Below are 22,280 nucleotides of genomic sequence, written 5' to 3'. Positions count from 1 at the left end.
ATAAACAAGAGCAAGGGAAAGAGGTACAAACTACCAACGGCTGGGGAACAGGGGAAAACAGAGAGATAAGAGCACTGAGCCTTTGGGGAGGGGACAAGAACGGGGATAGAGGGCACAAGCTGATAGGTCAGGAGGTTGTGGACCGTGGACCAGATGCCTGATTAAGAGATGGAATAATTCCTGACAATGACAGGCTCTCAGAACAGGAAGGAGATGAGTGACCATCTGCTACTGGAAGAAAAGGTCACTGAGCGTAAGATGATCAAGGAACTGGGAGGCTGGGGAGTCAAATGAGTGGTCCCTCATGACATTGGAGGGAGCAAGGATGATGATATGGAGAGGAAGATGGAGCTTTATCCCTCCTACTAGTATAAGCTTCCTAGGAGTAAGGACTATGCTTTATCTTTCTTTGCTTTCCCCATAGAGCCTACAGTAATGCCTTGGACTTGGAGATCGAATGGTTATTTGCTGCACTAATAAATGAATGTTCTTAACTCCCTGAAAACCTGAAACAGTTAATGAACCTTATTTAGTACCTATTTTTCCATGAAGAAGTAGCTTTGGTTGATCAACATGACACCAAAATGACCATTAAATTCCATTTTAAAATACATCAATTTATCATTTGACATAATGAAGATACTGTATCTTGTTGATTTTTGCTTGTGTCAGCTATTATGAATGAAATATTGCTCCATAGATTTCTGATTATCACTAACACCTTCTCATACACTCAAACCTATATACACATACTCACACACATAGATGTGCTTCTATCAGAGAAGTAAAACCATGAGGAGATACTCAGAGTTGGTCTGCCATGGTCTTGATTCTAGAGCTGTGCCGTCCAATAGGGTAGCCACTAGCTTCACATGACTATTGAGGTTTAAATTTAATTTAAATAAAATTTAAATTCAGTTCCCAGTTGCTCTGTCCACATTCCAGGGGCTCAGTAGCTAAGTGTGGCTAATAGCTAGCATATTGGACAATGCCAAAAGAGAACATTTCCACCATCCATCCAACATTTCTACTATCCAGTATTGCCCAAAGTAACACACTAATTTGTCTTAAGAGGTTCAGCATTCCAGGTCTCAGATGGGATCCTGACATCAAAACGAGGATAGCAGCATCAATTAGTTATTTTCAGCACAATTATGTGGAATTCAACTATATTTAGAACCCTGATGTCTTTTATATAAACATATTAAATTTTATGAGTACGCTATTAATACACCATGGTATGTGTTTAATACGGTTAAGAAATACAGCAGACAGAATAACACTCCCCCCAACTCCAAAATGTGAACATCTTAATCCCTAGAACCTGTGAATGTGATATTACATGAAAAAGGGAAATTAATGAAGCCGATGGAGCAGACAAAGTTTACTAATCAGCTGACCTTGAGATGAGACTATTCTGGATTATCTAGGTCCTTACCAAAGTCCTTAGAAATGGAAGGAGAGGGAAGAAGAGTCAGTGTCAAAGGATGCAAAGGGAGAAAGATTCGGTTGGCTACTGCTGGCTCTGAAGATGGAAAGAAGACACAAGCCAAGGAATGCAGGCAGTCTCCAGAAACTGGAAAAGGCAAGCAAATAAATTTTCCCATAGACCCTCTAAAAAGGAATGCAGCCCTGCCAACACCTTGATTTTGACCTACTCAGAGTGATTTTGGACTTCTAACTCCCAGAACTATAAGATGATACTCTTGTGTTGTTTTTAGCCATTAATTTTGCTGTAATTTGTAACAGCAGCAATAGGAACCTAATATAGGAGTTTCCTAAAATTCGGTATAATTGATATAACTGCTAGTTAATTATTTAATTTTATTTCTGTATCTTTTTTGGTAGTTGTGGGGAAGCAGATTTTAAAAGAATCAGAGGTTCTTCAGCTCTCAGGAGTGTTTTTCCTAAGATACTGGGGCTTCCTAGCCACTTGACCCAGAACTTTGTAGGAAAGGAGAGGAAACTTGAGCAGGGGAAGAGAGCAGACCTTGAGCTAAGCCCCCACACAGAGTTGCTAATGCAGTGTGTTTGCCTAAAAGTGACATGCAGCTTTGAGGATAAAATTAGCTAATCTATTTTGCTTCAAGAAAAGGACAAGGAAATGATATAATCTTTAAGAACATGAGAAAAGTATGCACAATTCTATTTATAATAGCAATAGGATAACTGTTCTATTGTGTTCAATTACTGAGATTAAATGTCAGATGAGATTTTATTTTCCATTTTGTCATTTTTTAAAAATTCAATGCGCTTCTCAAGACAAAAGGCCAATAAAACACTGCATGTTAATATCAAAATAGAAAAGTAGGTCTAATGAATTCGAGGTGGGAGGAAATTTGTTGGAACTTATGCTAAAATACAGCCTGGAGTTCTCATATGATCTCCCCAAAATCTATGATTTAATGAGGTTAGGAACTACTTCAAAACTCCCAAAACTTACATACTCATGCTTTTCTATGCCTGCCTGAAATGTCCACATTATTTACTTATTTTGTTTGAGGCTTTAACTGCCAATGTTAAAACGAAAAAAAAAACCAAAACAAACAAAAAATGGAAAGGGGACTGGTAGATGGCTGAAGAAACCACGTAGCAGATAATCTCAATGAAGTTGCTATGGAAATTATAGATAGTTTCTTTGTGTTTTCAGGAAATCTATTCTTAATACACTTGCCAAGAGCATGTCCACTCTCAGAGCCTCTGAGACCCTCTACCTGCCTTGTATTTAGACTCCTGTATCTAGCTACCTACCACACACCTCAAACTGCCTCAAACTAAACTACTCAAATCCTTTTCCATTCCAAACCTGCTCCTTCTCACATTTTTCCTGACCTATCCATTCAATCTTGCAAGCTCAGTTATACAGACTCCCCACCTTTCATCCCCACCATTCCCAGCTCATGACCAAATCCTTACAATCTGTATCTCTCTGGTCAACACACTCCTTCCATCTCCATTTCTAGAGCCTCCATTAATCTTGTTGGTTATCATCTAAATAATACATCTCACCTAATTAATCTATCCAACGAAAAGGATTTATAATCACAGGGCATCACCTTAATTCTTTCATTTAAAAATATTTTTTGCATACTTGTTATCTGAAAATCACTGGCAAGACATTGCCCTTGATATCAAGGAGTTTAAAATTGAGTGGGAAAGGAAACAGTAGTAATATATGATAATAATAAAAATAATTGCCATTATCATTTATTGAGCATCTCCTATATTCTAGACATTGTTCCAGATACTTTGTACATTGTTTCTAATAATCATAACAGTCCTACAAGGTAGGAATTGGGCTCATTTCATAGATGAGAAAACTGAGGCTGAGATACTACTAACTTGCCAAGATCTTGCAGTCTTAAGCGGAGTAAAACCTAACATTCTTGAGAGCACAGTCTGTAATTCAACTTTTTTATTTGTTATTGATTCCAGAAGAAAAGAATTTCAGACAAAATAGTACTCATTTTGTGGATAATGATAAATAGTCTCAGTCAGAGAAAAACTTTAGCCTTTAAAATGGTATTTATATTCCTTAAACATCTTCCATATCAAGGCCTCAGGTTCTTCCCATTTATGTTTGTGCACTTTCTTTCTCCCTAATAAGCCTTTGTCCTATAATTTCTAGTACCTCTTGGAAAGAAAATATGTGAAATTAATGAGAATTACTCCACAGGAGTGTTGTGAGCATTTAATGAAGGAATGCCTGTGTATTGCACACCACAGTGTCCGACAAATAGTAGACCCTCTATAAGAAACAGTTAATACAGCAAAACGGCCAAAGAGAGTGGGCTATGGAAATCAGTCTGTCACTACTACTTACTAGCTGTGTGACTTTCGCTAAATCAGTCAACCTCTCTGAACCTCACCTCCTTGTATGTAAAATGTGTCTAATAATATAATACTCATTTGGAGTTAAAGTGGAATCCAATTGGATAATGCATGCAATGTATTTAACACAATTTAGTAGGAACTCGATAAATACTAGCTTTCAGCATTTAGCTTTTCTCCAGAAAAGCAGAGTTGCAGCAAAAGTGTTATAGTAAAAAAAGAAATCAATGCCTGGTTTTAATCCGTACCAATCTATTTTGCCAGAAGCTCAATTGGTTCATAATCTGAACAGAAAGATATCAAGTCATGAGATTTGGGAATGCAGAGAATACCTCAGCTGAATTCCAGCTCAATCTGGCCAAATTTAGAGATTTAATAGAGGTTCATAAAAGAAAAATTGACTTCCCAAGGTTGTTAAGCTCATTTAAGGCAGTTCCAAGAATAAAACTGAGATCTCTAGATTATAATTTGCTGTTCTTTTAATTACCAAGAAATGTACACCTTTTTAGAAGTCAGCTAAGCGCCATTTCATATGTTAGAAATTCTAAAATATATCACAAGTCATATTATTCCTGTGTCTAAATGACTATAGTAAGTGAACTATCTATAGCTAAGTTTAAAATTCCAGTAAGAGCAAATTTATATGGTACTGGATATATGTCTATATTGCTTTTAAAGATTTAGGATAAAAATACAAATACTCTTGTTGAGTTAAACTTTCTAAGGTTAAAAGAGTTGTATAAAAATGGTCACTAAATTCAGAAAGCAATGGAGATTGATTAAAGGAAGGATTGTCAATAAAACTTGGAAAAATAAAATAAAGATTTAAAAATCCTGAATCAGACAAGTTTTCTGCCCTCAGGGAGATGCCATTTCCTGATGGAACAGATCACAGAGGAGCTCACTACGCACAACCTTCAACTGAATCGCCTTGGAGTTAATAGCTTTAACTGATACAGGTTTATCTTGAGTAACACAATGAATATCCTCGTTCTCTGGATTTACTGCTGACTGAGAGCTTCCTTTTCCAGGAATGGTGGTAGGAGCTGGAGCAGTAAAAGTGAAATAAGATATGTCCCTCTCCTTAAGAATCTTAGGAGATAATAGGAGAAGCAGACAAGTGATTAAGAAAGTACAGTCCAGGATAATGGACATCCACAGCTAACATTTAGGATAATTGATATCAACAGCTAATATTTATTCAACATGTATTATGTGCCAGGCAATCTGCTAAGCACTTCCAGATTGTTTCACAAAACCCTCTGTGATGGCTGCTGTTTTTAGCCTCATTTTCTAATGAGGAATCTGAGGGCAGGTGCTTATTAGAAAGCAAGGGAGGCAGGATTCAATTCCTGGGCACCTGAGTCCAAGCCCTGTCTGTTAACATGACAACAACTGCATAAGTGGTGGACGGAGAACATATAATGTGCAACAGAGCCCACAGGTGAGGCTCCTACCCCAATCTTGGTGGATCAGGGACCATTTGCTAGAGAACATAGCATGTACATTTAGATAAGGATTACGCTAGTTAAAGAAGGATAAGGAAGGCCTTGCAGGTGGATAAATAGTATAAGAGGAACTGCTTTCCCATTGCCCGAAAAATTGTATGTGGCCAAGTCCCTTCATGATATGAACCAGCCCCATCTCTCACCACTCTCCACTCCAATGCTTCAACTGTAATTTGACATGCTTCAGCTGTGTCAAAGAACCAAGTTCATCTTCTTGGCTGGGTCTCTGGGCATGCCTTTCTTCTGCTTAGATTAGAATTTTGCTCCAAGGTAATGCTTAGTCATTCTGCAGATTTCAGCTTGTACATTGTTTTCTCCAGGGAGTCTTCCAAGAGGTCCACCCATACCTTCTCAAATTGCCTTTAAGGTCCCTACCATGCATGTCCACAGTCCCCTGCATTTCTGTCATCACATCACTAAGCGGACGGCTAAATCCACATTTAAACACTTACTTTCTCCATGAGACTGTGAACTCCACTGAGCAAGGTCTGTTTTATTCATCACTGTTATCCAAGAGCCTGGCACAATGCCAAGCACTTAGTAGGCACTCAATAATTATTTGTAGAATGAATGGAAAGATCTAACTTTGTGGAGTAACATCCCCATCTTGTGGCCTTTTAGAAGTAAAGTCATCATACCCTGCTGTGTTTTCAATTCCAAAAGCACAGGTGGGCACTCACAATCCTTGCTCCAGCACTGGAGGAAATGAAAGTAAAGTGAGATCCCACCTGCCAGATCAATGTTTCTACCTTTAGTTGACACAAAGCAGGACAAATATTGGGAAGGGAATAATCCTGAGAGCATGGTTGTAAGCAAAAGTGAAAGAACACTCAAACCAGACAATCTAGTTGCCTTGTCTACTTCCATTTTTGAAGTGAAAGATTTTATTCAGGATTACCATCTGAAAGGACATTTTCCAAGCACTTATTTTCTCATAGACTGAGTCATTTTCAGTTAGATTCACAACCTTCTTAGAACCACTGCACCTCAGATGGAAGGAGAGAGCAGATATTTCAGAGAGGAAGCACTCAGCTAGCAAGAGGTACTGCTAGGCTAGAACCCAAACCAGCGGGCTGCTGATCCAGGGTCACCCTGCCTCTGCTAAACCTCAGCTGGCTTTGTTAATAATTAAACAATGGTTAGTGAACTGTGGGATGAGTGATGATGACATTTTTCATTATTGATTCATCATAATTAGTACATAACTTCTCTATGCATGGACCAGAAGAGGGTGGTGGCACATAAATTAAATCAACACCCCGAATACGATGCTTTGAAAATGTTGCACAAAAACAGCAATAACACTAAAGTGCTACAGAGAAATTAAAATTAAAATGGAAATTTTTATATACAAATCATTAAATTTTGACAAACAAAGTATTCATCTGGAAAGTAATAATCTAAAACTTCAGAATCTTGCACAATTGAGAGGAATGAGGCTTAAAGGAAGATTAGCTCTGATAAAAGTGAATAAAAGTTCAAGAAGTCTTTGACTTCCGCTAAATAATTATCACTAATACGTATTGAAGTCCTTCCTGTGCATCATAAACTAGATTTGAATGAATTATTTTATTTATCCTCACAACCACTACTGCCCGGTAAGTAGCTGTTATCATTAACTTCATCTCAAAGATGAGGAGACGAAGCAAAGGAGGGGCATGGATCTTGTTCAAAGTCTCACAGTAAGTAAAGGGGGGACTGGAGATTCAAGATGCCTGAGAGATTTGTGGCCCTTTGCAAAACCGAGAGTTAAATCCTTGCTTTCTGTCATTTGTCACTCTTAAACCTCCTTTTGAAGATGTATTAGATTTATGATCTCACTTCTTTGCAGACACTCTATCGATGCCTTCTCAGCCTTTTCTCTAATAGAAACTGCTGGCAGAATCATAAGCCACAGTGAAGTCAAAACAGCACTGTAGTTGGAGCTGAAAAACAAGGGCTTTGGAATACTTGGATTTTTCATTTTATCAGGTCACTTAACCTCTTTCAAAATTTTTAAATCTGTAAAATGGGAGCAACACTTACTTCACCAAAGTTGTTGAGAGAATTTAATGAAATAATATATTTGAAAAGGCCTGGGAATAGTGTGTGCTCATATATTTGTTGGCTCCAAGTTCACAATTGTCCTTGGGTTCCACAGTACCCTCTGGAAATGTCCCCTCCCATGTAAGAAGCCTGGATATAAGGAATTAGTCCCTGAGACAATGGATGGACTGAAGGAACTTCTGTTTTTTAATACTCTTGAAGGCCCTACCAAGTCCAATAAAATAGTTTTCCTCAGTTTTGCCTCCTAAGCAAACCAAATCTGGCGCTTTTCTGACCACAGGTCCATGTTTACTTAGCCCAACTTTAAAAGTCAAATGACAAGTCATCACTGAATACAGAAGAAGCAAACAAGCCCAAATGAAAACATCCTTCATTTATTTTTCAGGCAAAGTCAATCACCCAATGGTGAGATTCACTCACTCAATACCCATAAACATTTAGTGTGTGCCTACTACTATATTTGTTTTTAATAAAATATAATTCCAGGTGTTCAGACTATTTGGAGATCAGTAAAGTTCATATAAATTGTCGATATTTTTACTCTCTTTCCAATAATTCTCCAATAAAGAAATTCAGAGTGACAAGCTTAACCCGTGTGAGTAGCACAGAAATGAGTAAATTCTGCAAGGTGATGACTTTCCCTCGCTGATAAGACCTGTCCTCTTCCATGGCCTCTTCACTCCTTTGCCATTAGTAACAGGCACCTCCCAGTTCTGATTCAGCCACTTACACATATTCAGGATTATGACTACCACACAATCTGCTCAAGGACATGAAGTCGAACAAACAGATATTAGGCAAATGTCCTCTTATCTCTTGCCATAGAGATAAAAGGAAAAGAAAAAAAAAAGAATTGAAGAAACAAATTAAGCCACTTGCTCTGAGTGTTAACAAAACTTAGAGAACTAAGGACTTTGAAGACTGCTGTAAGCACTGAGTGCTGTTAAATATTATTTGGTACAAGCAGGTAGGCTTTGAGAACCAATCTGTAATTGAAGGAAGCTCTTAACTTTCCCCTCTTTGACCAACGTGTGAAATAGTGATATTGCCCCTTGCATTCATCCAGGGGTCAGGGAAAGTGACATGGAGGTGAAAGTGTTGGGTCAAGTAAAGAGAACCACCCTGATACTCTGAGTTTCATGGCACACTTTTGACCCTGGAAATCTCTTCTGCTTCCTATATTGCTCTGTTTCAGAGGACTGGAGAGGGGATAATGGAAGGTAGAATGGAGTGGTAGACAAAATAATGCACCCCCAACGATGTCTACAATCTAATCACTGAAACCTGTGAATAGAGTACCTTACACGGCAAAATGCATTTTGAAGATATGATTAAGTGTCTAGAGATGGGAGGTTATCCTGGATTATCTGGCTGGGATCAATGTAATCATAAGTATCCTTATAAGAGCAGGGCAGGAGGATCAGAGTCAGCAAAAGAAAATGGGATGATAAAAGCAAAAGGTTGGAGTGGAGTAATACAAGGAAGGGGTCATGAGTCAAGGAATGCAGGCGGTCTCTAGAGGCAAGAAAGGCACAGACATAGATTCTCCCTCAGAGCCTCCAGAAGGACCCAGCTCTGCCGACACCCTGACTTTAACCTAGCGAGACTGATTTTGAACTTCTGGTTTCCATAAGAGCAAGATAATAAATGTGCACTGTTTTAGGCCATTAGATTTGTGGTAATTTGTTACAGCAGTCATGTGAAACTAATACAATGGGAAGCTATGTTCTCTAGTAAAAAGAGCAAAGGACTGAGGGTCAGAAGACTTTGGTTCTGGTTTAAAATTTGCCACCACTAGCTGTGGGACCTTAAACAAGTCGCACTACCTCTCAGGACTAACTCCTCAGTCCCTTCTAGCTCTGAGAGTCTACGATGCACATGATGCTAAGCGTGTAGAGCCACCTAAATAAACATCCTCCTCGTCCTCCAGATATCTAAAACTCAGTTTACATTCTTCCTGCCATACTGTACCTCAAGTGAATATATAGCCAGATCATAAATCCCAGACACTGGCACTGAAGACACAGCAGCACATAAAATGGGATGCATTTTCTAAATCCTGGGATGCATTTGCCTGGTACTTCAGTTGATTTTTGGTTTTTGTTTTTTGTTTTTTTTTTAAGATGGTGCCTGCTTAGGCAGGTTTATTTTGGAGAAGGAACTTCTTAGTTCTGGCCAAACATATGGCCTGGCGATTCTACTACACCCACTGAGTGTTTATCTTCTTCACTCCTGTGCAGTAATTTTAATAAAAGCCCTGTACCAGCCCTCACCCCAGGTGGTGAGCCAGCTCCACCTGTCTCTACCTGACAGACTGTTGAACATGGATGCCTTCCAGCAACTAAAAGTCATTACTTGGCCTCCTCAGTCTTTCTGCTTTTGCTCCAGGTAGCTGCTGCACAATGTTGTATATTTAGAAACATGATGTCAACTCTTTCTTATTTTGCCATCTTTGCGATGTCGTGTGACTTAGAGTTTCCCCTTTGCACCACTCCCCATTCTCAATACACAAAAGGAGATTAAGTAGATTAAAGGAATCCCACTATTTTATCTGCATTTCATCTTCTACAGTATACATAAGCCCCCTCAGGCACCCTTCACTGGAAGTGAGCTGAGAACAGCCAAGTGATGCTTTAACCTTCGCTAGCCCTGTGCAGAGGATTTTTTGTCTGAAATTGAGCTGTCGATTTCTTTCAATCTGCCAGATTCTGTGAGGACATTTTCACCAAAATCAAAATAGAAGCCAGAATATTCTGAGTACACATTTAAGAACCAGATTGCAGGTACTCAGCAATTCTGACACCAGGGTGCTCACTGTTCTTTGTCAGCTTGACAAAGAATTGCTCCTCCCCTTTGTGAAGCCAGCAAATGTGAGGATAAAAGAGAGGTACACTCCTTTCTCTCAGACTTACAGAGGGTTTTTTTTATATATATATAATGACCATTTTGAAGAATCTGGAGACTCTGAAATCTTGAATAATAAAATGGAAGCTTTCTAAAATGTGACATTAAGATGGTGGTAGAAATTATTTCAGCATGTTAAGATACAAGAGACAAGCTAGAAGAGGATGAATATTCAGTGTGGAAAGGTCTGACCTGTGCAATACTCCTCCTGAAGGCCAGACACTAATGAAGTCCTTTTCTCTCTCCCCCCTTTACCTGCAGGATCTGAAGCACTCACTACACCATTTCTGCACCTGCAGGTCAGCTCCACCCAGTAGCTGAACTAGATGAAGAAAGGGGCAACTAATCCACACTGCAGGCACAAAGGCAGAAATTTGCTTGTACAAAACACAAGAGAAATTCAACAATATTCCCCTTTGTAGATAAGCATTTATCTCCATGAAAAGGGTTTAATTTTCTATTAGTGGAAGTTATTCTACATTTTTCCTACACTTTACTTTATTATGTGAAAAAGTAGATGAGTTTAAAAAAAAAACCAACAATCATACAAATTTTTAAAAATCTGCAGTGTGTTTCGTGTAACCCCTAATTTTTTGTGGCTCACTAGCCCTAGATAGAAATCATATGTTATCCACAAATCAGTCTCATAAAGGTCAAGGCTTTTGGCTGCAAGCAAGGGAGACCAAATATCACTAACTTCATGAAGCAGAAAGCTATTTATTGAAGGGATAGTGTGTTGCTAACTCAATCAACAGGAAGGTTAGCAAGGCCAGGCTGAGAAAACGGGCAGGACCCAAGTAGAGTGACCAGCAGGGTGCTGGGAGGCCACTACTGGTTACCACCAGTAACAACTCAATGTTGCCACCACCGGACACTTCATGCCATCACCTCTAGAATTTTGGCACTAACCACTGTCCTTGCTGAGCTCAGCATCATTACCCAACTAGCAGCAGGAAGCATTTTTCAGTAGCTTTGTAATTTTGTGTCATTCTCCCAGAGTACCGGAACATGCAAGCCCAGGTAATGGGAGTCACACCCCAGCACCAGGGGCCAGGGAGGAACGTCTCGCCATTTCAGCCTCTGTAATGGGAGGTGAGACCTTCCTTCATCAAAGTTCACGCTCTGGAGGATTTCCCACAGACGGAAGGATGTTTGGATGCTGGGGAGCCAAACAGCAGCAGACCTCTAGTGCAGTCCAGTACTCTTCCTACTTGATATCTGCATATACTCTTCACCAGAAAATATTCCTGCCTTACATAGCAATGCTATGTTCCTCAAAGGATCAAGACTTTTCAGCCCTTCTCAGCAAAGGAAGGCAACCCTCAGCCTTGCCAGTTACTGCCTCTGGATCCAACTCCAAGATCTCTGAGTAATGTTCTTTTTTTCCTCCATTTCTATTGGATGCCTGCTTAATATTCTGCAATGTATAACCTGAAATGTAAAGTTAACCAACAAATCTTACTTTTAAATGGTATAGGGAAAAGATATGAAAGAAAAAAAAATTAATTAAAATACACAAATCTATACATGACATGAGAAGGAAGGAAACACTAGTCGTGGGATGAAGGTGATAGTTATGGGTTCTCCTCTCTGTTGCACAGTTTGGTCCCCCTTCTCCCTCAGTTAGCACTGTAACTGGTATGAGGTCGTTATCCACCTGGACTAACAAACCTTTTTCCACCCGGGGGACCTCAGCCCTGGTGGGTTGGCCTAGAAGGGTCTATTGAAGGTTTTTATCAACTTACTGGTCAATGGAGTGACAAAAGGATGCTGCCCAAGGAATTATCTATACTCATCTCTCTCCCTTCTGAGTAAATGAAACCTTATTTCTCCTGGATAGTCAGAATCCATCATCTCAGTCACCACCATGATCTCCTTTCCCTTGTTCTCCCAGAAGCATAAGTTTATCTAAAATGGGCAAGCTTAGCTTCCAATTCAGCTGAAAACTACTGTACGCCCTCTGGAAGAAGCATTTGTCCCTGGGCAACTAACATGACTAAACTAACAGAATCCAAAGTCACAGGGACAGAAAGCAAGTTTTGAGCTATACCAGGTAGAAGATCCGCCCCACCTCCAGTTCATTATTCCTGGTCGTGCGCATTCTGGCTGCGGGAGAAACAGCACCATGTTTCAGTCACTTGTTCAGAGCGCATGCTGAATTTTGTAAGACAGCATCTAACTTCAGAAGGTACTGGCAGTAAAACTGAGTGCTGCATAGTCCACTGCACCACTCTATAACACTAACTGCTTCTAGTGATGAAGATATAAATCCAGTTAATTCCATGGGCATCAATCATAGTTTTGTTTCTTTCACTGTGGCCTAGTGTCCAGTTGGCCCTTCCTACCATAATAGTCCTTACTTCACAAGTCAGGAAACCAGTGAAGATAATGGCTGAGCTCTCAGGATACCTATTCTGATTGTACATAATATGTATACTTATTTTTACACATATTTATATGCATACATATATACATCTATACTTACAGGAACTAGGTAAATAATCATGTTCAGGAACTTACTAGACCTACTATGAGGTAGGCCTGGGCCAAAACTCTAATTATTATCTGGCTTTTTTGAACTCCCATTCTCCCTGGTAGACCTCAGTGGAATTTGGGTCACCAGAAGTTAGCCTGAGTTAGAACCTTCGTGAAATCTTCCCCAGAACATGTGGGCCCATTTACCATGGAAAATAGCTGTAAGTCCTTAAAGGACAGCTAGTACGTAAAGCATGTAAAGACTGCACACTTGTAACTTTCTGGCATGTTATTTCTGAGGGGTCCCGGATCTGCCTTCATGCAAGGAGCTCCATCCAGGTCTGTGCTATGGCTCAGGGCTGGGAACTGGGTGAGAAGCTACAGCTCTCTATCATAAAAGCTCAAGCCAAGCCCCCTTTCACTGTTTTTTAAATTTAAATACATCAAGAAAGACCACAGAGAGCTTTTATTTATTTTCTTCTCTCAAAGGCTTCCCGTTGCTTTGAGGAAAAAACTATAGTTTTATACTTCAGGCTACCAGTGACCTACTCAGTCTCTTCCCAACCCCATCACTCTCTCTAAACAGATCCTCAGTTGACTGCTTCACTTCCACACGTACTCTCCAAGGTAATCTCAAGTGCCTGCTATTTCTCATGTTCACCCTTCTCAAATTCACTTCATCATCTCTGGTCCTGTTATTCCTTCCATCTTTTAACTCCCAATCCTCCCCTCTCAGCTGGGCTAGGTAAAGAACCCGAGAACTGAAGGATATATTAAACAAACAAACAACGACAAAGGGGAGAGAATTCAACAATTAGATGCTTACGATATCCTGGGAAGGGTAACCTAGGCTTAGCCAGGTACCTTCCTGGCTAAGTCACAGGAATGAGGAGGGGAGAAAAACTGCAGAAATCTCTGGATATTTGGAAGATACAGAGCAAAAGGAATCTGTGCCCTGTGTTCCGTAGAACCTGAACACTGGCAAGACCTTAGTGTTCCCACGTTCAGCATACACAGGAGAACAGAGCAGACGCAGCAGCAGAGTGGGGAATCCAGACCAAGAGCCTTAGGTTGTCTCATACAGGGCCTGGGTGCACATTCAGTGTCAAGTAAGAGAATTATTTCATTGCAGCAAACAGCATATTAAAGCAGTAAACAGCATGGAAGAGGGGACTCAGCACTGACAGCCCCTCCATAACCAAGACAGTGCTCATGGTTGGAACAAGGAAGATACAGCAACTGCCTGAATGAAACGACCCATGACCAATGGGATTCTGTCTCAGCTGATGTCAGAGCAGTTTGATGACAAGGACTCACACAGCATGTAGTCCTTCTCAATGCCTGACGATCGCAAAGCCTCTCTGCCTTCTCCCAACCCCCTCTCTCCTCCCATGAACAGTCTGGGTTGGAGAGGAGACAAGTGCTAAATTGACAAAGATGCAATACCGGCATCCTAGCAGAGTAGGGACTCTGAACAGAAACTACATTCAATTACAAAAACATATATAGTTACAGTTATTAACATAGTTTCAACCACCTGATTTTATGTTTGAGATTCGTAACTGCGTGTATTATGTGTATAGGTATGTATACATTTTTTTCAGTCGTAGATCATTGATGAATGTCTTAGTCCATTTGGCTGCTATAACAAAATATCAGACTGAGTGGCTATGAACGACAGAAATTTATTTCTCACACTTCTGAAGGCTGGGAAGTCCCAGTTCAAGGCACCAACAGATTCAGTGTCCGGTGAAGACTCACTCCCTGGTTCATAGATGACAGTCTTCTTGCTGTGCCTTTACATGCAAGAAGGAGCAAGGGAGCTCCCTGAGGTCTCCTTTAAAAGGACACTAATCTCATTTCTCAGGGCTCTACCCTCATGACCTAATCACCTCCCAAAGGACCTACCTCCAAACACTATCACACTGCTGGGGATTAGGTTTCAACGTATGAAATTTGAGTGGACACATACATCCAGTCCATGGTAATGTGGTTACAAATATTATGACAAAAACAACTTGTCAGTAAAAGGGAGTTTGTGATTAGAAGGAGCATGGTTCTAGACACTCCTAGATACAAAATCAAAGCCAACTAACTGACAAAACAAACCGAAGTTCTCTGTGAGAGCTATCCTTAAGGACCTCCAGGGAGTCATTTTCACAGCCTTTCTTGAAAAATTCACGTAAGAATCTATTATAAATAATAGCATCTGACAGCTTTGGGAAGCAATTTGTAAATTCCATTCTATGATAAAATTGTGAAGCTGGAAACTTGAGGAATGAATAAGATGACCTTGGAGGTGATTTTAAAACAGCAAACCTCGTTTATTTTTGGACCCTGATTTTCCTACTCCCTATCTAATTTCAGGACATTTAAATTGCCCATTGTGAGAAGAGATCAGATCAAAATATTCAGAAACTTAAGATACTATAGAAGATACATATCAAAATATGTACATCAAGATATATATATCTAAATATAGAATGTTAAAAATATGCAACTATATAATTCATACTTATATATTGTATATTTATGGGCACATTTTTAACCTTTTTGTAGTGGTGTCTTATTTTTAAAATATCTTGATATGTGTGTATGAATCAGTGGGAGACACAATGATTTACCTAAAATCATTGACAAAAGTAGCTTATTGATGTAGAAAACCAGCAGAAAATATAGGAACATGTCTAATTATAAAGGATGGAAGTTATAAATAAAAAAATTTGCATAAAGATATTGAAGCTGAGTCAAGTCAAAGGAAGTCTCTAAGCTCTTTTTTTTGAAAATAATTGTTAAATATATTTCACTGCAATTATACTTCACAATATATTAATTCTCTGTCCCTGAGGGATTCCATTTTGCATAGAACCTAAATAAACTGCCTGAAAAAACTCTGAAGAGATTGAGATTGGATTTAATTACCAGACCTAATTCTTCAGTAATGGAAATCAGCCAAACAACTGGGGGTGGGGGCAGGAATGCTGACTGTATAGAGACCCGAATGACCTAGCTAACTGGAAGGGAACATTTTTGATTGACTGAAAGGACAAGAACTTCAACTTAAAATGTCCAAAGGTGAGATGTGTAGAACTAAGCAAACCTATAACATTGTTTGACAGCACCTTTCCAGTGACCCTGTGGAGTACCTTTTCATATTATAACATGTGAAATAGCAAGAAGCACATTTTTGCAGGCATCTTTCTACACCTAAAGTAAAAGTTAATGTTTTTTAGAGCCTCCAGAATAGGCATTTCGACTACTCATAAAAACAATTTCATACATTTTCAGGGTTACTTTTACTGTGAAGGTCACCAACTGTTAATAGGTTGCAGTACTTCTGTACGGCACAGTTGGAGTTGGCAAGAGACTGTTTAGTGGAAAATCATTTTTGGAGCTTCTAAGTGGAGCTGTATTTGTCCTTACAAGATGAACTGCCTCAAGAGAAATGAACTGCAATGACTCTACGTGCTATTTCAAACATGAAAATGTCATAATTTTTCCCTGTGCAAAACCATCCTGCAATCAGCAACAATTAGCATGCTTGTTAAAAAAGAGACCACTTTACTGATATTATTAATTCAATGCCACATTAAAATCAAGTTTATTTTGACGGTTCTAACAAATCTTGAAACTAACATGCAGACTTTAACTGCTGCATTTCACTTATATGACAATATGTTTTTAAATATTAAATGATTTACTCAAATATGTTTCTTAAATAATGAGAGAAAAAAGGGATTTGGCTACTTTAAGAAGTCACTGTAGGACTTGTTTACATTTTATGAAAATGAAACATTGCTAACCAGGAGGAAGTTATTTACAGGACCATAAAATGGTTGTTGCCAAAGTAACCTCCCCTTGATTTGAGGAAAATCGTTAACAGAGGAATCATGCCCTAGACAGAAACAACACGTCTCATTTTCCTTTCTTCTCTCCTTGCTTTAGCCTAGAGGGAAAGAACAAGGAGTTTCTCTATCCTCAGAGCTGTCTGCACCACATATGGAGTCAAGTGCCACTTTAAGAAGCTAAGAGATAAGGAGACACACACACAGAGACAAGCAACCAACAGGACAAGGCATTTGGAAACCAAGTCACCAGATGATTATTTGCAGCACCTGCGAATGTCTAGTTTGGAGAGGGGAACAATTAATGAGAAATACAATAACTAATTCAAATATTTGGAGCTCCATAATATAGGTGTCTTAAAATGTTTTTATGGTGGCAGACAGCAAAACGTACTTGGATCTGAGCAAGTGTCTGATGGTAGCCCCAACCCCAACTACAAGCCATGGACTTCTGTCCTCCTCCTCCACATTACTGTCCCCCTGATTTCCTGGTGAGGGATTTGGCCACTTTAGGTTTCTCCTCTGGCTCTTTTACCTCTTCCAAAAAATATTTGTACAGATAGATGTATAAAAATATATCCAAAGATAGATACAGTCTTATTCAGCCATCATATAAGCAATGTCATTTGCCTGGCCTGTCTACAGGAAATGGTATTATTTATGTCAAACTGTAAATATATGTGTGTGTGTGTGTGTGTGTGTGTGTGTGTGTGTGTGTGTGTGTACATTTGCATATACATACATCATATATGTAATGTTTTGATTATAAACATAATTTGTGTTCCTTAGAGGGAAAAATTAAAAAAATGGAGAAAATGGGAATTATCCATAGTCCTACTATCCAATCACTGCTAAAATTATGCTCCTTTTCCTCATGACTTTTCTTTCTATTTTTATAAAGTTGTGATCTTTGTACACAATCACTTTTATATACCATTCTCTTCACTCATTAAAGCAAAGATTTTTGTGTTATTAAAAATACTTCTAAACATTAAACAATTTTATACTTTTCCATTATAACATTATTTTACTATTCTTTCATTCTGGAGTATTTAGAATGACTATCAACTGTCCCTATTATAAATATACTGGGTTACTTTGTTATTAACCCATCTATTTTTTTTCCTCAAAATTCTTGTTTTGCTCCATGACTCTCTCTTTTAGGTGTGCAGGCTTTGTCTCAGTGAAAGGATGAGAGGGCAAGTGAAAAGGGTTCATGCTCAGCTTCCAAGTTTTAAAGCAGACTTTTGAAACATGCAGCAAAGACAAAGTAAAAAGTTATTTTTGAGTCTCAAAAGCCTGACTTTTGAGTATCAAATAAAATCATGATGTATTTGTGGAATTTCATTTATATCATAAACAACAAACTTGAAAGCATGTGAAATTAGCCAAAGTAGTTTAAAAGGGATAAAAATTTACAAGGAAGAGAGAGTGTGAGATATGAGGGGGAGCCATGGAGTCAGATGGTGTAGGTCTCTGAAAACAGATCCTGCCCTCTGACCATCATCACCAAGGCCAAAACAATTGGGACAGGGTGAGGAGCAAAGAATCCCAGATGGGTTTCAGAATCTGAGCATAGAGGAGACCAGTGCTCTACTTCCACTAGAGACTAGGCAAAAGGTAAGCCTTAAAGGGGTCCCTGGATCACTCTAGCACAGTGACAGTGGCTAGAGAGAGCGGCATGAGGATGTCTACATGGAGGCATCTGAGAAAGCTCCACAGAGCATAATTTTGCCTGTGCCTCCTTGAGAGGCAAAAGGTGTCATTAAAAGAGAGCTTGCACATTCACCACATACCCTGGGTTGGGACACCCCAGTGGCCAAAGGGTGTGCCAGTGGAGAACAGTAACTGGAGACAGACCAGTGGGAATCCCAATACTCAGCTGACACCAAACTGGGACAGTTACAGAGCCCAGGTAACCGGCAGAATGATGCATCTCGCCAGATGCAGGCCTGAGCAGACAACATCCCAAGTGCACTCTCTTATACATGCCTTGAGGTAATGAAACTTCCCCACAATTGAGATGCGGTCTCCGAAGGGGAATCCTGAATGCACGGTTGCGGGGAGGGGGACCTGAATTGACTGAGAAAACCATAACTTGACTAGGTCTACCATGAATTGGCTGAGATTAAATGTCTAAGTAGAATAAGGGGCCTATTACTGATATTAATTTCATTTGTCAAAAATGATTACATTTTGCACACCCAAATTTGCCAATTCTGCATAACCCATATCATACTTTATAGTTTCACAGCAATGATAATTTGAATCACTTTTCAGCTGTGTTCAGTCATTTACCTTTTTGTCCATTTATTCCTTCAACAAATTTGTTGAGCACCTATTATTTTCTAGGCACTTTTCTAGACATTAAGGTTAGAGAAGAGAACAAAACAGATGTAGCTGCTCCCTGTCTTCACTGACTTCCAACTAGGAAGACTGACAGTGAAGAAGTTATTACAACAAACTACTGTGACAAGGGAGAGGTTAACCTACTTTAGCAAGCAAAACAACAGTGGCAGAGAACCCCACAGAATTAGTAGACAAAAGGGAGGGAAAATACCCCAGAGAAAGAAAACAGCTTATCCAAAGTGCCAGGAGTCAGAGAGAAGGATGACATGGCCACACATGGCTGAGCATGCATTCAGCATCTGAGGATGTATAATAAATAGAGTTTCAAATTCAGATGCTGTGACGCTGTAGTTTCAAGAAGAAAGTGGACTAAGAGCTAGAATCAGAAAAATTAATTCTGAAATAACACTTTCTCCATGTTTGATAGCTTACCACTTGTATTTCTACTTACATATGTAAATGGATACCTCGTTCTTCCATGACTGGAACAGAGACAGCTAATTGTCTATCCCAGTTTTCATGTCCCACTTTTTCTGATTTAAAATTTTTAAAAAAGGATTTTACTCAGTGCAGTCATACACCCAGCTTTTCTCCAACCTCAGATGTGACCAACAGAAATAAATTCGAGCCACTGAGAAGTAAAAGTATAGGAGGTACCTCTAGGAAATCTTCTTTGAAGTTTCCTTCTTTCTGCTGTCATCCTAGAACATGACCATGATGTCCAGATCTCCAGGTGTCATCTTGAAACATAAGGACAAAGTTCATACTCTAGGGTTTGCAGAATAAAGAGTAGGAAGGATTCTGGTTACCCACAACTTTGTAAAGCTACCAGACTAGTCTGCCAAATTCCTTTTACATGAGAGAGATAAACTTCTGTCATGTTTAATCCACTGGTATTATTTATTATGGGTTTTCTGTTACATGCAGCAAAATCTAATCCTACCTAATCCTAGTACAGTGTGGTAAGGAGCTGATTTAAGATAGCTGAGAAGTAAGTGTTCTACATCTATAGTAAGGCCCAGGACATAAATCATCTACTGGTAAAGCTAAAAAAAAAAAAAAAAAAAAAAAATGTAGAAGTCATCTGGTCCAACTGCTTCATTTTGTAAACCTGATCATATCACTCTCTGGGTTAAGGCTGTTCAATGGCTCTTCCTCTTGATAAGATAATGTCAAAGTTTAGGCTTCCTGAAGTCATAATCCAGTTCCTTCTCCCTCCTCATCCTGACTTCCTAACACAGAAATCATGTTTAGAAATTATCAAATATTTTTAGTATCCTGATACATGTCCATCATAAACCCATGTGTTTATTATGTACTGTTCTGTCAAAAATATGCTTCCCTTGCTTAGCCATTTTCCTCAAAATCTTTCTCCATGAGAGCTTCCTAAACTCCAAACCACCAGGCCGACTGATCACTTTCTCCTTTGTGCTTTCTTTATAATATATATTTTCTTCTAATATTATACTTAAACATTTAAATAAGCAGTCACCATCTAACATGATACTGTTTATTTCTGTATTCCTAGTGCCCAGCACAGTAATATATAGTAGGTGCTGAATAACTATTTGTTGAACTGACTTACACTTCAGACTAGGAAATTAAGGACTCTGAAAAAGTAATCAACTCGATATTAACAGAGCAAAAAGAACCAAAGTTTACATCAGGAGTCAAAACAGAAGAGAAAAGATGAAGCCGAAACATCATGTTTATATCTGATAAAGATCAATTTGGGAGACTTGGCTTTTATCTTGGGACTAACAATGAAGTCCAGAATTGGGCAGACTTACCCTAGGCCTGGATGCACTGGACCAGGGTAGGACTCCCCATATGGAATAATGAAGGAACATGCATGTTCATTTCCAAGAGGGGAAAGAGAGGAGCTGAGCTGAGCATGCCCTGTTATTCCTCTGAAATGGGCTAAGAGTCTCCTTAGAAGCAGGGAGATTGATGGGACAAAGGGAAGCCCAGAGCCGTAACTAACTGAGCTCCTTTCACAAGAACAAAGAATCAGGAATAGGTAAGAGGCGCATTCCCCAGCTTTTGATTCTCTTAACTCACTGGGCTTAAGCATGAGCTGTGAACACAATCAATTAAAAATCTAAAATAAGAATAGAGCTTTATTCAAGCCCAACTGAGGAGGACTCAGCCTCCTAGTAGCTCTGGGGGCACTGATCTGAAGAGGTAGGAGAGGATCCAATTTATATATGGATTTTGGGGGCTGGGAAATATACAAGCATATATCTTAGTAAAAAATCACTGTTAATCACAAAAAACAGATATCTCAAGGTAGTGGTTTTAGTATCTTCCTCTGTATAGGACAATATAAGTATCTGTGGTCACTGAAATTCTTCCTTGATATATCCCAAGCACAGAATGCTTCATTCTGTTTTTCTCATCCTGAATTCCCCTCAGGACACACTGTTGGTGGGGCGATTGCCATGCATTGTGACTTAATCCTTTGCAACAAATGGACAATGAGCAATACTCTTTTCCTTAATGGTTACAGCAGACGTACAATGTTATGTTTGACAGGCCATAAAACAGGCTGTTTTAGTTAGTGTAAAGGTCAAGTCAAATTATGTATAAATCACTTCCCCATACCTCAGTATGTAAATTCCTTCCATCAGAGCCTATGATCAGCAAGAGTTGTGGCGGTCTGCTCGGGAGAATTTTCATGAGACCACACTACCAGTCTCTGCTCTTTTGAGTTTCCTCCTGGGTCTAGTGGCAGGTAGCCTAAAAGTCGTCCCCACAAGAATCTGCAATGGGTCAGATGCACACATTCAATATATCAACTTTGAATCCACTCCATACCAAAAGTTGAAAATGTATCCCCTATTCTATTTTCTGCCCAAAATTATGTCCATGCATGCTGTCCAATGTAGCATGACAGAGGTTCCTCAGAGATTGAATGCTATCTTAAAGATACTTCAATAATAAAATGCCTATAAAGAGATACTTCAGATTTGAACACGATTTCCCTTCTATTATTAAATTCCAAGAAGGAAATTAAAGTTCAAAGACTAAATTCTTTTACAAGTTGGAATTCAAAGACATTGAAATCTAAGGGAACTAAAGTCTGAAATCAAATTCCTGAATGTTAAAGTTCAAAGTGCAAAGTTCAATTACAAAACAAAATCATCCCCTGACTTGCTATTCTCAGGATTGGCTAGAGAGATTTTCTGCCTGAGTGGAGTGGGGTCCCATCAGCAACTGCAATAGTCTCTCTCGGGAATGGCTTTGGAGCTTCCAAAGGCCCAGAAGTCAAAGTAATTCAATGCCTAGTCCTTCATGAGCCGCACTTCTAAACAATTCAAAG

General features: G+C 39.2%; 1 protein-coding gene across 1 annotated transcript in view; it reads right to left on the bottom strand.

Annotated features, from left to right (window-relative positions):
- RFC3 (replication factor C subunit 3) overlaps positions 1 to 22,280 on the bottom strand; it is a 75,817-nt gene that overhangs the window by 26,542 nt on the left and 26,995 nt on the right. Inside the window, exons 10-11 of the transcript XR_006723528.2 lie at positions 21,563 to 21,720; positions 19,616 to 19,698 (exon numbers count right to left, since the gene is read on the bottom strand). The gene's annotated coding sequence lies outside the window, so the exon portion shown is untranslated. The remainder of the gene's footprint in view (positions 1 to 19,615; positions 19,699 to 21,562; positions 21,721 to 22,280) is intronic.

The sequence above is a fragment of the Camelus bactrianus genome, chromosome 14 (genome assembly GCF_048773025.1).
Source record: "Camelus bactrianus isolate YW-2024 breed Bactrian camel chromosome 14, ASM4877302v1, whole genome shotgun sequence".
Taxonomy (NCBI): Eukaryota; Metazoa; Chordata; class Mammalia; order Artiodactyla; family Camelidae; genus Camelus; species Camelus bactrianus.
Note: the sequence above shows the minus strand (reverse complement) of the source record. Positions and strands in the feature narration are given on the sequence as shown.